The following is a 21,049-nucleotide window of genomic DNA, read 5'->3' as shown; positions in this document are numbered from 1 at the left end:
CGCCTCTTCTGATTTCCTTATATTTCAGAACTTTGTTGAACTACTTGTTGGCCTGTTTACTACTTCTGTTCTTTCTTTATGTTCCCAATTCCCCGACTTGGGAATTAGATGATGGTGATTCACTTGGAAGTGGCTGTTCTGAATTTACACCAACTGACCGGTACAAGATCGAAGGCTCATCCTCGGATATGCTGCCATGGAGATTACGGCCCTGGATGAGGACGCGCTCCACTGAAGTCATCTTCCTGCAGCACTTCTTTTGATTGACTCTCAGATTATCTCATCTAACATTGTATAGCATCATTTTATGTGTCAAATGTTGCCCAGTTGGCATCCATTGCAGCCTGTAAGGGGGATTCCCCCATCTGTGGTCCCTTCTCAAGGTTTCTCACTTTTCCCCTAATGAGGTTTTTTGAGTTTTTCCTTGCCCTCCTGGGGGTTAAGATTAGTGGATGTCGATTGTGGTTATGTAAAGCCCTTTGAGACTGTCTCTGATTAAGGGCGAAACAAATAAAATTGACTTGACTTGACGCATATGCATTCCCATCACGCTAGTCTTTGGGATTTCCCTCCAAAAGTCCCCCAGAGGGAGAGCAGATGCGTCTCCCCGTTGATACGACCAGTCTACTAGTGACCACCTTAAATTACTCTCATACCCTGGAAGGTCACTGACCTGGCGAGAGAATTGCCCCCACCATAAACAATGCTCAGGCCTATTTTCTATCTCTTTTATTCATAAAGTGAAATATTAAATGTATGTGAGGGGATATTTGAAGACTTTGAGTTTTGTTCAATGGACCATACATATACGAGCCAGCCAAACACACCGAGAAAACAAGCGCTGACTCCAGTCGCCATCAAGTTGCCAACTCCTGACATACCAAAACCTTTGAGAGAAACTGAGCCGATTTGCGTTTCTCTTTCTGGTTCTTTTTATAGTTCAACTTCTAATTTAGTTTTTCACCTTTTCACTGCGTAATGAAGGCCAGTTGAGCAAGTGGAACGAGTGATTTTATTGATGATTGTGGAAGGCACCGATTTCATAAGCAGTTTCTTCTCACACCTTTTCCATTAAGTACGATTTAAAAAGACAACTGAAAAGCATAACGTTAACAAATGTTGTTCCAGGCAAAGGCAATTAATTTTATTTACATGTTTTAAGTAAACACACAAAAAAAAATCATCATCACTCAGACACAATGGTTCTTCTGGCTTAGTGTTAATAAAAGAGCTTTGCGAAACTAAATTTATCACATTTCATTCAAAATCACATTTACATCTTACCACAAAGTCAATTCCTTCAGTTTTTTGTTTTCTTTTTTTTAAGCTTCAAGGATCGCTGCTATTCTCACCAGCACAATCGTGTCTCTTAGCACTCCGTTTAGTGGAGAATTTTTTAGCACAAACACTGCAACTGAACGGCTCGTCTCTACTGTGCGTTCTTGTGTGGATTCCTAAATTTGACTTTACAGAGAAGCATTTTCCACAAACTGAGCAGGAAAAAGGTTTTTCACCACTGTGTGTTGTTGTGTGTTGTGTTAAACTTATCTTATGAGAGAAACTCTTGCCACAAACTGAGCAGGAAAAAGGTTTTTCTCCACTGTGCGTTCTTGTGTGGATTCCTAAATATGACTTTACAGAGAAGCTTTTGCCACAAACTGAGCAGGAAAAAGGTTTTTCTCCACTGTGTGTTCTTGTGTGTTCTGTTAAATATGTCTTTCTTGAGAAGCATTTTCCACAAACTGAGCAGGAAAAAGGTTTTTCACCACTGTGTGTTCTTGTGTGTTCTGTTAAATATGTCTTTCTTGAGAAGCATTTTCCACAAACTGAGCAGGAAAAAGGTTTTTCACCACTGTGTGTTGTTGTGTGTTTTGTTAAACTTATCTTATGAGAGAAACTCTTGCCACAAACTGAGCAGGGAAAAGGTTTTTCTCCAGTGTGTGTTCTTGTGTGCCTTACTAAATAAGACTTTTGAGAGAAGCATTTACTGCAAACTGAGCAAGAAAAAAGTTTTTCTCCACTGTGTGTTCTTGTGTGGTTTGTTAAATGCGACTTTTGAGAGAACCGCTTGCCACAAACTGAGCAGGAAAATTGTTTTTCTCCAGTGTGTGTTTTTGTGTGCCCTTTTAAAGACAACTTTGAAGTTAATGAGTCAGTGTGACGTGCCCTTTCACCTATGGCTTGCCCATCATCGTCATCATCATCATCATCGTCATGAGCGTCTGATAATGTGTCCTCATTATGTACTTGTGATGGTCCCCATTGGTCTTCATCGCCTTCTGTTGTCACGTGACTACTTGAGATGCTGTTTGGAGGCTCTGCCCCTCTGTTGTCCTCACTCTCATCCTTGTTTTCATCTTCAGTCTTTATATGGACACCGTTCACTGGTGACTTGTTGATCTCCTCCTCCTCCTTTTCCTCCTTTTTGATGTGAGTCAAGTCTGGCTCCTCTTTCACAGAGCAGAGATCATTTTGTCTGACGTCTGCAGGACACAAAAAGACAAACACACATTTGGTTTGGTCAAGTCAAAGCTCATGCGGTGACTTTGTCTTATATTGTTTCTACTGTGCTACCTTGACTTGTGCCCGCCGCACACGGAATAATCGTGCGACCCCAACTTGGACCAGACCATGGGGGCATTTCACAACATTACGTCCTACGATGTAAACCTCCTTTTAGCAGCACAACAGTGATAAACGAGCATTTAAAAAGGAAGCACGTTGCGGCTGATGCCCGATTTCATTCCTGAATTAGTCACAGACGTTTCTGGAAGCGAGCTGAAGTTAGCACACACAGGCTATTGTGTGCGTCTGATGGAACACCTGTTGTGGGACCCTAACATATTGATGCAGACCACTGGGGGCCATTGCAACATAATGTCATTGATAAAATAGGAATCCTTCAAGCGAAATATGTTTTCAAGTATTTCATTTTGCATTTAGAGATAGTTTCATTGTGGGTACTTTTTGCTTTAATGATAATCTGCATCCCTAAAAGAATTAAAGGGGCCCTGGAATCAGAGTCGTGATTTATTGTATGATTTACGTTTGGGTTTTTTTTGTTTGTTTTGTTTTTGCCCAAAATGACATTTAGCCTGCTAGTACGTTCCAACATTCCCCTTTTTACTTTTTTATAAAATTTCTGTTTCTAAATAAATTTTAAAACAAAATTAACTTTTGAAGAGTCAAAATCCCTACAGATAAATTAAGCAACAACACTTTCACTCTGACTTTTATGTTAACATATTTGAATAATGACTGTATATTTTAAAGTTATCCAATATGTATTCTAATTCAACTAAGATACACCATAATATTTTTTAAGAGTTCACTGAATTATTTTGGAACTGCAATGATGCTCAACAGCCATCGGGTGTCAGTAATGAGTAACAAAGTAACACAAGACCTCCCACTGTACATCATCATTGTCATTTGGATAAATTACCAGGAACTACGAGTTGTGGGGGAGATGCAAACCACCTGGGCCACAGGAACTTTATTACCAGGAACTAAATGTTCCTGGCCTTGTTGGTAGAAAAGGGGGTTGTGACGTTCTCCCTTTTTAAGCCCATAGTAAGCCAAAGATGCAGATGCATTCCTTGCAGCATGCGCTTGTTCACTGATCGAGATCCGTGCAACCCTGGGTGGATGCATTAAATGTATTTTAAATGTTTGGATTGGGTGAAACTACGCACATGTGCACAAAACAGTGCAAAGCCACCAGAGGTTCATTGACTCATACCCGACCAAGCCAGTACAAAGTTAATAAATAAATAAGACCAATACGTACTTGATTTTTTAAAATAACTTAATATTTTGTGTTTTATCCACTAAAATTGATCATCCGCCATTGATGTTTTCGCCGCAGTGTGCACATTTTTTTTAGAGTCAGGCAGAATTCCTTCCGTAAGGAATTGCTTTAACAAGATATAAAAACCAGAAAATGTAAAATGTTAAATAATCAGTTCAAATTTTATACTGGGAAAAACATGGAGTTCACCCCCCACTATTGGTTATTCTTTGGCATTTATTTTCTGCACTGGTTTCATTTGGCAGAAACAAATGTTCAGCAAACCAACAATTAAAGGCAATATTTAAAAATAAAACGGCAATAACCGTGAACGCATTTCCCCAAACAACTTAATGTTGTGATGCATATTCCGAACGATAGAAAGTCGTTCTTTACAAAGCAAATGAGAGTAAAACGTGTACAAACCTGCTTTGTGTAGCACAACACGAGGCTGCTCGCAACCTTCGCCCAGCAGTTGAAGATGTTGCTCGTTCTCTTCTTTTATTCCACAAAGTTCCTCTTTGTACTGGGGTGTAGATTTTTCACACATTTTCAAATGATAATTCCAAATAATCCGCACTTGACCTCTGCTTGGCGATGAGTCATGTGCCTCTTTTCGTTAGCAGCTAGCTAGCTAACAAGCTAAGCTAACTACGCCGAAAAGCATCAACGCGCGAAGATGAGGTTTCCGGGACTTAATGAGACTTAATGAATTATGTCGTAGTCCTTTAGAGTAGCACTGGACATCCTATGAGAAAATTACAGTCAGTTCCACACGAAATCAGAAGAATTTAGCGGTGGGTGTTTTTGTTCCGGTGTGGACGGGTCGGTGGATCTGGTCGAGGTCCTTCGGAAGCTGCGCGCTAGGTAATGACGTCATGCTATAAGCACGTATTTTTCAAATATATTTCTTTGACTCTGTGTTTGTTTTACCCCTGGCTGTTCTATTTTAATATATATTTTATATAATATTTTAATTCGGTCGATAATTTTTTTTTTTTGCAAAATAACTAAATTAACGCCACATTGGCGAGTCAGCTCTTACGTCACTTCCGCCTATGCCCCGAGAAGCCGCTGCTGCTACAGCAGTGGGACGTTTCCGTTTCTCCTACCGAACTTGCAACAATGCTGTGGTTCACTCGGGCTGCGAGATTGTATGAATATAATGTCTGCATATACTAGCAGTGCTTCTCAATTATTTCACGCCCGCCCCTACCAAAAAGAAAAAGATTCGCGCCCCCCACCACCATTTTTTTCTGTCTCTGTATAGTGATGTTAGATTGTCAATAAAATATCCCTTAACTAAGCTAAATTCCTAAGAAATATGATTTTGAGAACTATTATTGTGAGGATCTCGAAACTCAGTACTCTGTTGTGCAAATATTGATGAGATGATAAATATTTACTCATACGTTTTTTTGAAAAAAAAAAAAAAAAAAAAACCTTTATTAACATTAGCAAACTAAACACAGTTATTAATACGTACATAATATAGAAAAGACAAAAAGAAGAGCCAGGGGGATTTTAAACAAAAATTCTTTGTAAATAACATAAAGCAACAGCTTTAGTATGTTTACGATTCGTTTTTTAAAAAAATAATTTTATGGTGACTATACGTTTTTTTAATGGTTACTGTAACAATATTATTGTTAGTTATGTTATGTTGCTTAGGGGCCGATTACAGTGACGGACGAGAGAAGGAGGAAGTGACGTTTTCCCTATGTCAACAGACTGAAGTAACGTACTGTACTGCAAAAGTTAAGAAGTTAATAAAAGTGAAGTAAGCAAGTCAATGCTTTAATCGTCCACTCTGTATGAGAAACAGAACAGAGTGAAACACACACCAATATCAAAGGCAAACAGTATTAACAATACACCAGAATGTCAAACGATGCACAATTATTCACCATATGACTGTGTATATCATAAAACCGTAACAAAATAACATTCATTCAGAAAATATCCCCTTATTAATCAGAACTCAAAGGGATGATTCTATAAACATGCAAACCTTCAGCACAGCAACCTTATTTATAAGACACAGTTACAAAGGAATACAAATACTGCGTGTAATGAAGGCAAGAAAATCATTCAAATATACAAACGCAGCTAGCAAACGATAATGAACAATTATGTTTCAACGTTAATTGAACTCTTGTTCCTACTCTATTAGCTTGTGAGCAATGAACAAACGACACCGTGAAGCCAAAATGTGAGCGTCAGATGCGCGTAAAACTTCATCTTTTGCAGTTCAATCGCTATAAAACTACCAGCTGCAGATTTCAGAAAGTCCCGCCAACATGAAGCTGCTCTCGGCGGCGACTGTGAGCGTTGAACTGCCGCCATCCACAATCAAAACCGGGCACCGACGTCTCCGAAATCGTTGAAGCAAGTTTTTAAGTAGGGCTTATCTTGATAAATTGACCACACATTTGACGTTTACACCACTACTTTGTCGCCTAAAATAATCGTAAAATCAAATGTTGTATCACAATAGACTAATATTCACAAAAACATTGCAATACCTCTGAAGGTTTTCTCTTCGGCTTATGTCGCTGGTTGGCATATTATGTATCGTGAATGGCTGTCCGAAGAACAAACGTTATGTCGGAGGAATCCTGGGTAATGGAGGATAGTGACAAGACGCCCGTTGAATAAATATTGAAAAGGCTTGCCGAGGCACGCCATTTGAGTATTTATTCTATGGCCTTGAGCATGCATTTCACACTAGTCCGCCACAGCATTTAGGGGTTTACATGTTCACTAGTAAGATACAAAAATGAGCTTACTAGTTGTGAGAGTATGTAAATAGTTTGTGTATTTTTAATCATGTTTTTTATACACTATTTGTATCAATGATAATTACACACACACTCACTTTTAAACCTGACACTAGTGATCATGTAAGATGAAAAAAAAGCCCACTCGTTCACGAGTAAGATATTTTAGCTTACTTGTTCACACGTAAGCTCAGAAATGCCCATCACATGTTAACTAGTAAGCTAAAAAATGAGCTTACTAGTGAACTAGAGGGCATTTGTATCATACGTGTTAACTAGTAAGCTAAAAAAAACTAGTGGGCGTTTTTATCTTACATGTTAACGAGTAAGATACAAAAATGAGCTTGCTAGTGAACTAGTGGGCGTTTTTATCTTACATGTTAACTAGTAAGATACAAAAATGAGCTTACTAGTGAACTAGTGGGCGTTTTTATCTTATATGTTAACTAGTAAGATACAAAAATGAGCTTACTAGTGAGCTAGTGCGCTCAAAAAATGCACACTAGTTCACCTGTAAGCTAAAAACTTCCCACTCGTTACTAGCATACTAGTTAACATCTAATGGCCATTTTTTAGTTCACATGTTAACTAGTAAGCGCTAAAATAAGGTTACTAGTGAACTAGTGCGCATTTTTTAGCTCATGGGGATCAGTAGGAAAGAATGCAATGGTTTCCTATTGGCGGTCCATTTCAAATTAATATAATCTAACCAGTCACTGCTCATGATTTTGGTATACGGTAGTCTGAAATTAGTGACATATGATGACTGTATTTTATATTATGTAATATTTAATAGCTTAATATTTACTACACAGAAAGTATTGTACATGTTTTCTCTTTTATATAACTACATACCTATTTTTTTACACCAGCCTGCATATGGAGAGGGAGAGAGAGTAAGATTAATCATAAGTAGGATGTGTTTTTATACAATCACTCTTTTCATAACAGGTATGAGATCTTGCCAACCCTACTAGCTGACTAGTGAGGTTCAAAATGTGAACTAGTTTCCTAGTAAATGCAAAGATAGCCACCGGTTAGTCTAATTTTTACCCCACTCGTTAACTAGTGAAACACATGTTTTCATTCTAGTGAACTAGTTGAGTCCACAATGAGTCACTCGTTAATGAGTGACACTGATGTTTATTTAACTAGCTAACAAGTAGAAGGAAGTTTGTCTCACTTGTCAGACACAGAAAAGAACCTGTGCAAGATTTGACTGAACATGTTTGAATTTTATCCTACATGTTGGCCTTTTATTTTTACTTGTTAAAGGTTATGCATCACGAGTGATGCATTGTGCACAACAAATATCTAACATGTGGGGATTTTTGGTATACTAGCTAATGTTTTTGCAAACTAGCTGGCATTTATATCATACTAGTTAACCAAAATTGCTTACTAGTGGATATGTGTGCACAACTTGTGAACTTGTATCGTGTTAACTTCTCAAATTTGATGATTTCACAAGTTAACTTGTTGTGTGCACATGTCACCTAGTGCGCAATTTTGTCATACACTTGTGAACTAGTTATGTGAAAATAATTGTCACTTGTTTGCTCGTGACTCACTTTGAACCCAAATACTTTACTAGTCAGAATACATGAGCTTTACAAGTTAACAAGAGAGGTCAAAATGAGCACAACTAGTGTAACTAGTGGATATCTCAGCATGTACTAGTTTACTAGTTAATATTTTGAGCCTTTCTAGTTAACTTGGAAGGCCAAAATAGATTGCAAGCCTTTAAGTAGTTTGGCTTCATGCATTCACTCGTCAACATTTAGCCCATGAGAGGCAGCTGCTAGTTAACTAGCTGCAGTTCCCCAGGACCACTTGTCAACTTGTATAAACCATGTGCAAATAAATTGGGTGGGACAATGACAAAATCTGAATTCTGATTCGTGTATTTAACTGTAGAGCCAATAGTAATCCTGGATGCACACATCTGCCCCACCTTCTCATTAGTTTTTTGTGTAACTAGTTGACTAGTGAGCAGTTTGGCATCCACTAGTTCTACTAGTAAACATTTTGGACCTCACTAGTTGAACTTTCCATCCATCTTCTATACCGCTTCTCCTCACTAGGGTCGCGGGGGGTGCTGGAGCCTATCCCAGCTATCTTGGGGCAGTAGGCGGGGGACACCCTGAACTGGTTGCCAGCCAATTGCAGGGCACACAGAGACGAACAACCATCCGCGCTCACACTCATACCTAGGGGCAATTTAGAGTGTTCAATCGGCCTGCCATGCATGTTTTTGGAATGTGGGAGGAAACCGGAGTACCCGGAGGAAACCCACGCAAGCACGGGGAGAACATGCAAACTCCACACAGGATGGCCGGATATTATGGCAAGCCGTTTGAGCATTTATTCCATATCCTTGATATCACACATTTGTGTATTTCACTAGTGCAGTCTTTTCCAGCACTAGTTATACATTCAGCTACACTAGTGATGCCCTCTGTCGTACTAGTTGCACAGAAACTCTGACAAGTGACTCATTTTCAGCAACATGTAACTAGTAAAATGTGGATTATTCCAACATGTTAACTAGTGACATATGATTTCCTACACTAGTTCACTAGTGAGAGCGAAAATACACACTAGTTAACTAGTAACGGCAAAAATACTTACTAGTTCACTTGTGAAAGCCCTTTAAGCCTTGATATTTAACTAGTAACTTTCAAAAATGTTACTTGTCAACTAGTGATACTCCAAATTTCCACTAGTTGCACTAGTGAGAAATTTTGACTGAACTAGTTCAACTAGTAAGGTCCAAAATGTTTACTAGTTGAACGAGTGGATGCCAAACTGCTCACTAGTCAACTAGTTACACAAAAAACTAATGAGAAGGTGGGGCAGATGTGTGCATCCAGGATTCCTATTGGCTCTACAGTTAAATGCACTAATCAGAATTCAGCTTTTGTCATTGTCCCACCCACTTTATTAGTGCATGTTTTACACTAGTTGACAAGTGGTCCTGGGGAACTGAAGCTAGTTTACTAGCAGCTGCCTCTTGTGGGGTACATGTTGACTAGTGAATGCATAAAGCCAAACTACTTAAATACTTGCAATCTATTTTGGCCTTACAAGTTAACTAGAGAGGCTCAAAATATTAACTAGTGAACAAGTACATGCTGAGATATCCACTAGTTACACTAGTTGTGCTCATTTTGACCTCTCTTGTTAACTAGTAAACCACATGTATTCTAACTAGTAAAGTATTTGGGTTCAAAGTGAGTCACTAGCAAACTAGTGGCAATTATTTTCACATCACTAGTTCACAAGTGGATGACATTTGTCTCACTTGTCAGGCTCAATTCTGAACTTGTACAGACTTTGACTGAGCATGTTTGACAAAATTGCGCACCAGGTGACATGTGCGCACAACAAGTAAACTAGTGAAATCATCAAATTTGAGTAGTTGATTTGTTTCCCAATTACAACACTATACAAGTTCACAAGTTGTGCCCACATATCAACTAGTAAGCAATTTTGGTTAACTAGTATGATATAAATGCCAGCTAGTATGCAAAAAACATTAGCTAGTACTCCAAAAATCCCCACATGTTAGATATTTGTTGTGCGAGTTGTGCACAGTGCCTCACTCATGATGCATAACATTTAACAAGTAAAAATAAAAGGCCAACATGTAGGAGAAAATTCAAACATGTTCAGTCAAATCTTGCACAAGTTCTTTTCTGTGTCTGACAAGTGAGACAAAATTCCTTCTACTTGTTATCTAGTCAAATAAACATCAGTGTCACTCGTTAACTAGTGACTCATTGTGGACTCAACTAGTTCACTAGAATGAAAACATGTGTTTCACAAGTTAACAAGTGGGGTAAAAATTAGACCAACTAGTGTAACTAGTGGCTATCTTTGTATTTACTTGTAAACTAGTTCACATTTTGAACCTCACTAGTCAGCTAGTAGGGTTGGCAAGATCTCAACCAGTGTGACTAGTGGACATTTTATGCCTTACTTGTAAACTATTGAGCAATTTGAGAATCTGACAAGTCAACGAGTAAGGCCAGGAAAAAGCTTAACTAGTGTCACTAGTGGACATTTGGACCTTACTAGATGACATGTAAAATGAAATATGTGACCATTGTTGTCTCTAAAATCACTCATACACCAACATGTTCACTAGTGAACTGCATTCAAATGAAGCTGGCGGGACAAGTACTTTGATTGGTCAATATCTAGATGAGATTTCTTGACGCTTTAACCCTTAAGAGCCCGTCCCGTCATACCTGTTATGAAAAGAGTGATTGTATAAAAACACATCCTACTTATGATTAATCTTACTCTCTCTCCCTCTCCATATGCAGGCTGGTGTGTAGTTATATAAAAGAGAAAACATGTACAATACTTTCTGTGTAGTAAATATTAAGTTTTTAAATATTCCATAATATAAAATACAGTTATCATATGTGACTAATTTCAGACTACCGTATACCAAAATCATGAGCAGTGACTGGTTAGATTATATTATTTTGAAATGGGCCGCCAATAGAAAACCATTGCATTCTTTCCTACTGATCCCCATGACCTAAAAAATGCCCATTAGTTCACTAGTAAGCTCATTTTTGTATCTTACTAGTTAACATGTAAGATAAAAATGCCCACTAGTTCACTAGTAAGCTCATTTTTGTATCTTACTAGTTAACATGTAAGCCCATAAATGCTGTGGGGCACTAGTGTGAAATGCATGCTCAAGGCCATAGAATAAATACTCAAATGGCATCCCTCGGCAAGCCTTTTCAATATTTATTCAACGGACGCCTTGTCACGATCCTACATTACCCAGGATTCATCCGACATGACGTTTGTTCTTCGGACAGCCAATCACGATTCATAATGTGCCAACCAGCGACATAAACCGAAGAGAAACCCTTCAGAGGTATTGCAATGTTTTTTTGTAAATATTACTCTTATTGTGATACCAAATTTGATTTTACGATTATTTTAGGCGACAAAGTAGTGGCGTAAACGTCAAATGTGTGGTCAATTTATCAAGATAAGCCCTACTTAAAAACTTGCTTCAACGATTTCGGAGACGTCGGTGTCCGGTTTTGATGGCGGATGGCGGCAGTTCAACGCTCACAGTTGCCGCCGAGAGCAGCTTCATGCCGGCAGGACTTTCTGAAATCTGCCGCTGCTAGTTTTATAGCGAACCGCAAAAGATGAAGATTTCCGCGCATTTGACGCTCACATTTTGACTTCACGGTGTAGTTTGTTCATTGCTCACAAGCTAATAGGGTAGGAACAAGAGTTCAATTAACGTTGGAACATAATCGTTCATTATCGTTTGCTAGCTGCGTTTGTATATTTGAATTATTTTCTTGCCTTCATTACACGCAGTATTTGTATTCCTTTGTAACTGTGTATTATAAATAAGCTTGCGCTATATGTTACTGGACAAACTATCGGTCCCGACTGCTTAGAGACCCCACAGCAGATGAGCAGCTCCATTCGGACCCTTCTGACGGCGCTTCTTCTGCAGCGCGATACTGTTCATAGAAGCTGGAGAGTAACAGAAAGAACATCAAGAGGAGGAGAGACTCAACTTCCTCCCGAAATCTTGATTAATTAACCATTTATTAATGGTTAAATTCATTATATATTTCATGTATCTTATGTTTACAATAAAATATTTTTCAACTATATTCTGGATATGCATTGTCTGAAATTAAGTGGTGAAACCACAACTAATATTTCCTCCAACATCGAACCTGCTCGGTCACATCTTCCATCTTAAAAAACAAAACACAATCAGTAAAGATTGTAGAAACCTCTAAATGCACACACATTCATTTATTGAAAATAACAAGGTAAGAAGATTGTGTTTTTGTATTTACTGCCGTTGTTTTTCCACGACAATCAATCATTGGAGACGAGCCTAGGGTGACGTCATCAAGTTTTATATTATATATGCTGTTCTCACAAATCCATATATATATATATATATATATATATATATATATATATCCACAATACAGATTACAGCATCTTTAACAAATACGCATCAACTTTGAACAGAATCAACATCCGAAAAATCACATCCTCGTGAAGGCAGAATTAATTGCAGGACTTCTGCAAGACACTGCATTCCTTTTATTTCGTATACCAAAAGTGGATAGGAGTGAATTTTTCGCAGTATGTCCGTGTAAATAATAAATATACATCCCCCAGAGAGCCATTCCCTGAGAAAAAATAGTTTTATTCTGCATAGATACCAAGCAACCGGCAGTAAAAAAAATGTGGACACTCAGAATCAGGCTTTACAGGGTTAATTTTTTGCTGGGTGGAGCTCCGATCAGAGAGACAATAGGAGGCGTACACTCATGGTACTTTCCCGCCTCCTCATTAGCATTTAGCGTAACTAGTGAGGAATTTGTGTTTCACTAGTTCTACGAGTGGAAATTTCGACTTAACTATTTTACTAGTTAATCCAAAAAGACAATTTCACCAGTTAACCAGTGAGCAGGTTGGCATCCACTAGTTCTACAAGTGAACATTTTGGAACTCACTAGTGGAACTAGTTCAGTCAAAATCTTTCACTAGTGTAACTAGTGGATATTTGAGGCATCACTAGTTTACAAGTATTTTCTTTGGACCCAGTAGTTAAATATAATGACTTCAAGGGTCTTTCACTAGTGAACTAGTTGATGTTTATCTTTCACTAGTTAACTAGTGAGTATTTAATTTCCAACTAGTTGTCTAGTGCAGGCGATCATAAGTCACGAGTAATACTTTGAACATTACTAGTTTGGGACAGTGGGCCGCTAGAGCATCAAAAAGATAACTAGCTGGGAATTTGGCACTAATAGTGCCTATCTCGGTGTCACAAGTTCGATATCTGTCAGCACAAGTTGAACAAAAGACTCACTAGTCGCTAAAAATGAGTCACTTGTCAGAGTTTCTGGGCAACTAGTACGGCAACGGGCATCACTAGTGTGGCGAAATGTATAACTAGTGCTGGAAAAGACTGCACGAGCGAAATACACAAATGTCTGATATCAAGGATATGGAATAAATGCTTCAAGGGCTTGCCATACGCGCATGCCAGCAGCGGTTCCTCAAACCAATGAGAGATGTCATGGCAACACATTTAATCTACAATGTTCGGGGAGGGATTTCACTGGTCACCACACCATAGAGTCATGGTTTCAAATCAAAACCAAAAATATCCCTGAACAGCTTACAAGCAAACAATGAAACAAAGAAATTAAATTATCACAAAACGTGTATCTCTCATGCCATTCATATCCCCATAAGAAATAAAAACAACAAACAGTACTGATGCATTCTGGGAGCCTCAGCCAATCAGATGGCTGGTTAGAGAAATGTGAGTGGTGTGCTTTGGGCAGTGTGTTTTTATTTATTTTTTTGCAGTCTGTAGTCTAAACCTGTGATGTGTCTTGCTTGCAATAACATGAATGATAAGACAGACTACAACATCGTGTACAGCTGCCCTTTTGTCCCGCTTTCTCCTGCACCATCAGCCAAAGAACGTATTCACATAATGTTTATGTCACAGTCAATTTGAAGCATAGATGTCTCAGACTTTGGCCAGCAGTGTGTGCTAAAATGCCCTCTGAAATACCTCAAGGGGAACAAGCCCATGGTCGAGAGAGTTTCTCAGTCCATATAATTGGCGTGTCACATTACAAGACGTCTCGCTTGTTTTGGGGAAGATTTAGGACTTTGAAGTGCGCCTTATGGTCGTGAAAATACAGTAAGTACCCACGATGAAACTATCTCTATGTGCAAAAAGAAATACTTGTAAACATATTTCACTTGAACGATTCCTATTTTATCAATGACATTATGTTGCGATGGCCCCCAGTGGCCCCCATTAATAAGTTAGGGTCCCACAACAGGTGTTCCATCAGACGCACACAATAGCCTGTGTGTGCTAACTTCAGCTCGCTTCCAGAAACGTCTGTGACTATGTCAGGAATTAAATCTGGCATCAGCCGCAACGTGCTTCCTTTTTAAATGCTCGTTTATCACAGTTGTGCTGCTAAAGGGAGGTTTACATCGTAGGACGTAATTTTGTGAAATGCCCCCATGGTCCGGTCCAAATCGGGGTTGCACACATTGCTCCGTATGCGGCAGGCACAAGTCAAAGGTAGCACAGTAGAAACAATATAACAATATGCTGCCATGGATATTACGGCCCTGGATGAGGACCCACTCCACTGAAGTCATCTTCCTGCAGCACTTCATTCAATTGACTCTTATATTATCTCATCTATTATTGCATAGCATCATTGTATGTGTCAAATGTTGCCCAGTTGGCATCCATTGCAGCCTGGTCATCCTGGAAGGGGGATTCCACCATCTGTGGTCCCTTCTCAAGGTTTCTCACTTTTCCCCTAATGAGGTTTTGTGAGTTTTTCCTTGCCCTCCTGGGGGTTAAGATCGGGGATGTCGATTGTGGCTATGTAAAGCCCTTTGAGACTGTCTGTGATTAAGGGCTATACAAATAAAATTGACTTGACTTGACTTGACATTAGACAAAGTCACCGCATGAGCTTTGACTTGACCAAACCAAATGTGTGTTTGTCTTTTTGTGTCCTACAGACGTCAGACAAAACGATCTCCGTTCTGTGAAAGAGGAGCCAGACTTGACTCACATCAAAAAGGAGGAGGAGGAGGAGAAGGAGGAGCTCAACAAGTCACCACTGAACGTTTTCCCGATAAAGACTGAAGATGAAAACAAGGATGAGAGTGAGGACAAAAGAGGGGCGGAGCCTACAAGCAGCCGCTCAAGTCATCATGTGACAACAGAAGGTGATGAAGACCACTGGGGGCCATCACAAGCACATAATGAGGACACATTATCAGACGCTCATGACGATGATAATGGGCACGCTAAAGATGGAATGGCATGTCACACTGACTCATTAACTTCAAAGCTGTCATTAAAACGGCACACAAGAACCCACAGTAAAGAAAAACCCTTTTCTTGCTCGGTTTGTGGCAAAAGCTTCCTGCATAAGTCAATCTTAACAATCCACACAAGAACACACACTGGAGAAAACCCTTTTTCCTGCTCGGTTTGTTGCAAGAGTTTCTCTCAAAAGTCAAGTTTAAAAAGGCACACAAATATACACACTGGAGAAAACCCATTTTCCTGCTCAGTTTGTGGCAAGAGTTTCTCTCGAAGGTCTCATTTAATAATTCACACAAGAACACACAGTGGTGTAAAACCTTTTTCCTGCTCAGTTTGTGGTAAAAGCTTCTCTCTAAAGGCACATTTAACACAACATACAAGAACACACACTGGTGAAAAACCATTTTCCTGCTCAGTTTGTGGCAAAAGCTTTTCTGTAAAGTCAATTTCAATGAAACACACAAGAACACACACTGGTGAAAAACCTTTTTCATGCTCAGTTTGTGGGAAAAGCTTTTCTCTAAAGTCAAATTTAATAAAACACACAACAACACATAGTGGAGAAAAAACTTTTTCCTGCTCAGTTTGTGGCAAGTGTTTCTCTCAAAAGTCAAGTTTAAAAAGGCACACAAGAACACACAGTGGAGAAAAACCTTTTTCCTGCTCAGTTTGTGGTAAAAGCTTCTCTCTAAAGGCACATTTAACACAACATACAAGAACACACACTGGTGAAAACCCTTTTTCATGCTCAGTTTGTGGGAAAAGCTTTTCTCTAAAGTCAAATTTAATAAAACACACAACAACACATAGTGGAGAAAAACCTTTTTCCTGCTCAGTTTGTGGAAAATGCTTCTCTCAAAAGGCAAATTTAACAATACACACAAGAACACACACTGGAGAAAAACTTTTTTCCTGCTCCGTTTGTGGCAAAAGCTTTAATGTAAAGTCATTTTTAACAAACCACACAAGAACGCACAGTGGTGAAAAACCTTTTTCCTGCTCAGTTTGTGGCAAGAGTTTCTCTCGAAATTCTCATTTCACAAGGCACACAAGAACACACACTGGAGAAAAAACTTTTTCCTGCTCAGTTTGTGGCAAGAGTTTCTCTCGAAGGTCTCATTTACGACGCCACACAAGAACACACAGTGGAGACAAGCCATTCAGTTGCAGCGTTTGTGCGAAAAAATTCTCCTCAAAACAGAGTGCTGAGAGACACGATTGTGATGGCGAGAATAGCAGCGATCCTTGAAGCTTAAAAAAAAGACCAAAAAACTGAAGGAACTGACTCTTTGTGGTAAGATGCAAATGTGATTTTGAATAAAATATGATAAATTTAATTTTGCAAAGCTCTTTTATTGACATTAAGCCAATGTGATCAGTGCCAGAAGAAGCAACGTGTCTGAGTGATGCTGATTCTTTTTTTTTTTGTTTTTATATGAAACATTTTAAATTAAATTAATTGCTTTTGTCTGGAACATGTTTTAATATGCTTTTCAGATGTCTTTTTAATCGCACCGAATGGAAAAGGTCTGAGAAGAAATCTGTATGAAATCGGTGCCTTCCACAATCATCAATAAAATCACTTGTTCCACTTGCTCAACTGGCCTTTCATTACGCAGTGTGAAAAGGTGAAAAACAGAACTAGAAGTTGAACTATAAAAAGAACCAGAAAGAGAAACGCAAATCGTCTCAGTTTCTCTCAAAGGTTTTGGAATGTCAGGAGTTGGCAATCTGATGGTGACTTTAGTCAGCGTTTATTTGTCACCACAAAGGAGATGATCTGCATCACGCAGTTCGTTGCTGCTGCTGTTGCTGCGCGTCTGAAGACTGAAATGAAATGAAATATTTAAGTACAGACGCTCCTGATGAAAAAAACTAAGAAGAAAACTGCAATCGTCGTTAGAGCGCTTCTTTTGGCCAGTTTCGAGTAAATCCTCCAAGGAAGATACTTATCAACCCTCATCTTCTTCCTACATTGAAGTTACGGAGGAGGAAGTAACTTTTGAAGCCCATTCCAGCAATGACGAAGACCCTTTCATGATATAAAATGCTCCTCTTCCTCCATCATCTCCTTAAGCATCGGATACATCATCCAAAAGTAAGTTAAACTTCATTTGATTTATCTTATTACGTACATGTACATCCTGTGTGTGTGTCTCTCTCTCTCTAACATACGTAGTACAGTACTGTAGGTATTCTCTCCATTTTATTAAATGTTTTTTTTTTCAGTACAAACCAATACAGGTTACTTATACAAGCCTTAAACATATTTATATAAACCTTCAATATACTCATATAGGCCTTAAACATAAATTACAAGACAAAATAAAGCGCTGAAGCAACTTACAAACAAATTCAGCTAACGAACGACCGTTCGGAACGTATCTCGTTCGTAAGTTGGGGAGCGTCTGTACTTAAATAAACGCTAAAATATTTTTAACACTAACGTAATAAAATAGTGAAACATTTCAATTTAAAATTCGCAACCACATACAGAGTAAATTAAATTAATAATAAAATAGAAACATTTACTCAATATTGAACAAATTAAAGAGTCCTAATTTTGAAAAATAATTTTTTTTAAAATCAAATTTAAATATATTAATTCAATAAATATTTGGGCACATATTTAAATGAACAAATATTTTGACAAATACTCAAGATTGAAATATTTGTATATTTTTTACATAATTCAATAATTGAATAAACATTGTTGTAATCACAGTCGAAAGGATCTAAATCAAGAAGAGCAAAACGTTCCGTTAAAAATAGTGTCTGGGCATTTTTGTTCATCATGACATGCAATGCACAACTCTGAGTGGTGACATTTGCTTATTAAAATAAATAAAACAAACAAACAAAAAAGGTTTATAGAAGCATATAGATCTCAAGGGACAATATTATTGAACCAAACAATGATATTTGTAAACAAAAAATTGTTTGGAATGATTACAAAAGCAATAAGAGCAGCATGTTAGAATGCAGAAGACCCTTCTATCGACTGTGTTTTTGAGTCCTCCCGGACGTCGTACTGTTGTAAAATGCGATTGGACAGTAAACAGCCAATCAGAATCAGCCCTAGTGTCCGACTCCTGATTGGTTGATAATTGAGGCCCAGTTTGCATCGTAAGCATAAAACCGTGGCCGTGTCCAAATTAACAGGCTGCGACCTCCGAAAGCTGCTTTTTCGGCGCGACACCACCGCGCGTGGTGTCCAAATTCCCCCTGGCCGTGTTCAAATTAACAGGCTGTGACCTCGGAAAGCTACTTTTTCGGCTGCGTGACGTCTTTTTCGGCGCGGCATAACCGCACGTGGAGTCCAAATTCACGCTGTCACGTACGGCCTTCGAATCCAGCCTTGAAATCGGTATTCGTTACCGTGGAGACGGCCCCAGAGCCAAGGCCGCTTAGCGCAACACTTACATTACGCCCACACACATTGCTCCGCTGTTCGACGCCGGTGTTACGCATTTACGGTGGCTTTATATGCGGCTTGGATAATGAATGGTTAATCTGCGAAGAGCTCCAGATTTTATTAAGATTTCATTTTGAACAATGGAACCCAAACTTTTCTTCATTTTATTTAATTTTTTAGTTTACTTACATTTTGTTCTTGAGAGGAGAATCACGCTTTGCCATTGGACAGTTGTCCTTTATCGAACGAATGAAGTAAGTTACAAATACGTCTACCAGCATTTTCACACTGTAACCAACATTGACAGGTAAATAAGAATATTGTCGCGGTTCCGTGAACCGAGTGTGAGGGAAGGAGGACCCAAGAGCGACATAGATGGTAGAGACCGGATTTATTATGGGTTGAGGAGGCGCGGCGAGCCGTGCAGGGAGCGCGGCTGCGGGAGCGTGGGTGGTCGGGCAGGCGTTGGAGCGGCGTGCACCGGGAGTCGCTCGCCGGCTGGCGGAGGAGCGGCGGGCGCGGCCCGGAAGAAGCAGGTGAGCGGCGAATGGGGGGAAACGCGGGCGAGACGATCGCCGGGCAGGAACTTGGGAACGGGCGCGGGAAGCTCGGGACCGGACGGGCTCGGGTCGGCTGGAAGGGGACACAGAGAGCACAGAGGTCAGACAGGCACGAGGGAACAAAGGATCAGGCGAACGAGCAGCGTGTCGAGACATGGCCAGTACCACGTGAGTAGACGAGATAATCCGGCGTCGAGCTCCTGGCGTGGCTGGTTCTTATGCTGCTCGTTGATTGCAGCCAACGAGCCGCAGGTGCGCCGGAGCCGACGCCCACTTTCTCCGGAGGAGAGCCTGGCTGGAGGGATCGCGAACCTGCAAATAATCAGAGACAGCCAGGCCCTCCTCCAACCCGAGCCGTCACAGTACCCTCCCCCTAACGGACGCCTCCTGGCGTCCTACCCGGCTTGTCCGGGTGCAGCGCGTAGAACTCCCTGATGGGGGCGTCGTTGAGGAAGAGCTTGCGCGGGATCCAGGAGCGCTCTTCCGGACCATACCCCTCCCAATCTACGAGGTATTGGAACCCCCTGCCATGGCGCCGCACATCCAGGACCTTGGATACGGTGTAAGCCGGGTGGTCGTCTATCATCAGGGGGGGTGGGGGGGGCGACGGTCGGAGGGCTCAGTGGGCTAGAGGATACCGGCTTGAGGAGGGAGACATGGAAGGTAGGATGGATCTTGTGGGAGTCGGGGAGCTTAAGCCGGACGGAGCACGGGTTGATCATCTTTTCGATGGGGAAGGGACCGATGAAACTGGGAGCCAGCTTACGTGAATCGACCTGGAGGGGGAGGTCGCGTGAGGAGAGCCACACCATCTGGCGGGGCTTGTAGTCCGGGGCTGGGGATCGGCGACGGTCGGCCAGGGGCTTGGTCCTCTGGGCCATCCGGGTGAGTGCGGCCTTCACCTCGGCCCAGACCCCTCGGATCCGGCGGAGGTGCTCCTCGACGGAGGGAACGGCCACGGCATGCTCCTGGTCCTTGAACAAAGGAGGTTGGTATCCAAAGCATGCCATAAAGGGAGACATACCTGTGGCCGTGGTGGAGAGAGAGTTGTGGGCGTATTCGACCCAGGGCAGGGCGTCGCTCCAGGAGTCCGGGTTGCGGGCCACCACGCACCGAAGAGCGGCTTCGAGGTCCTGGTTGGCCCGCTCCGTCTGGCTGTTGGATTGCGGGTGGTAGCCCGAGGAGAGGCTGGTGGTGGCCCCGACCACCTTGCAGAACTCCCGCCACACCTGAGAGGCGAACTGGGGGGCCCGGTCGGACACGATGTCCTCCGGGATGCCATGGGGTCGGAAGATGTGTTGGGTGAGGAGCTTGGCGGTTTCCAGCGCGGTGGGCAGCTTGGGAAGGGGGACGTAGTGGACGCACTTGGAAAAACGGTCGATAAGGGTGAGGATGACGGTGTGCCCATTGGAGGGAGGAAGACCAGTGACGAAGTCCAGGGCGACGTGGGACCAGGGGCGGCTCGGGATGGGCAGGGGCTGGAGGAGGCCGGCCGGGACCGCGTGGGAGGCCTTCCCGCGGGCGCAGACGGAGCAGGCCAGCACGAATTCCCCTGTGTCCTTTGCCATCCGGGGCCACCAGAAGCGCTGCTGGAGGAAG

The 21,049-nt window shown here is 41.0% G+C and overlaps 1 long non-coding RNA gene across 1 annotated transcript; it reads right to left on the bottom strand.

The window, feature by feature from the left end:
• Nucleotides 1-19,264: 19,264 nt before the first annotated feature.
• LOC148342277 (uncharacterized) lies at nt 19,265-19,933 on the bottom strand. The gene is made up of 2 exons (XR_015842334.1): nt 19,616-19,933; nt 19,265-19,523 (listed from the first exon to the last, which is right to left on the bottom strand). It is a non-coding gene; the product is annotated as an uncharacterized LOC148342277 (long non-coding RNA).
• Between the last annotated feature and the right edge of the window lie 1,116 nt (nt 19,934-21,049).

The sequence above is a fragment of the Idiotropiscis lumnitzeri genome, chromosome 2 (genome assembly GCF_059441095.1).
Source record: "Idiotropiscis lumnitzeri isolate Australia: NSW breed Sydney's pygmy pipehorse chromosome 2, RoL_Ilum_1.0, whole genome shotgun sequence".
In the NCBI taxonomy this organism is placed as follows: Eukaryota; Metazoa; Chordata; class Actinopteri; order Syngnathiformes; family Syngnathidae; genus Idiotropiscis; species Idiotropiscis lumnitzeri.
This window is presented reverse-complemented; position numbering and strand designations above follow the sequence as displayed.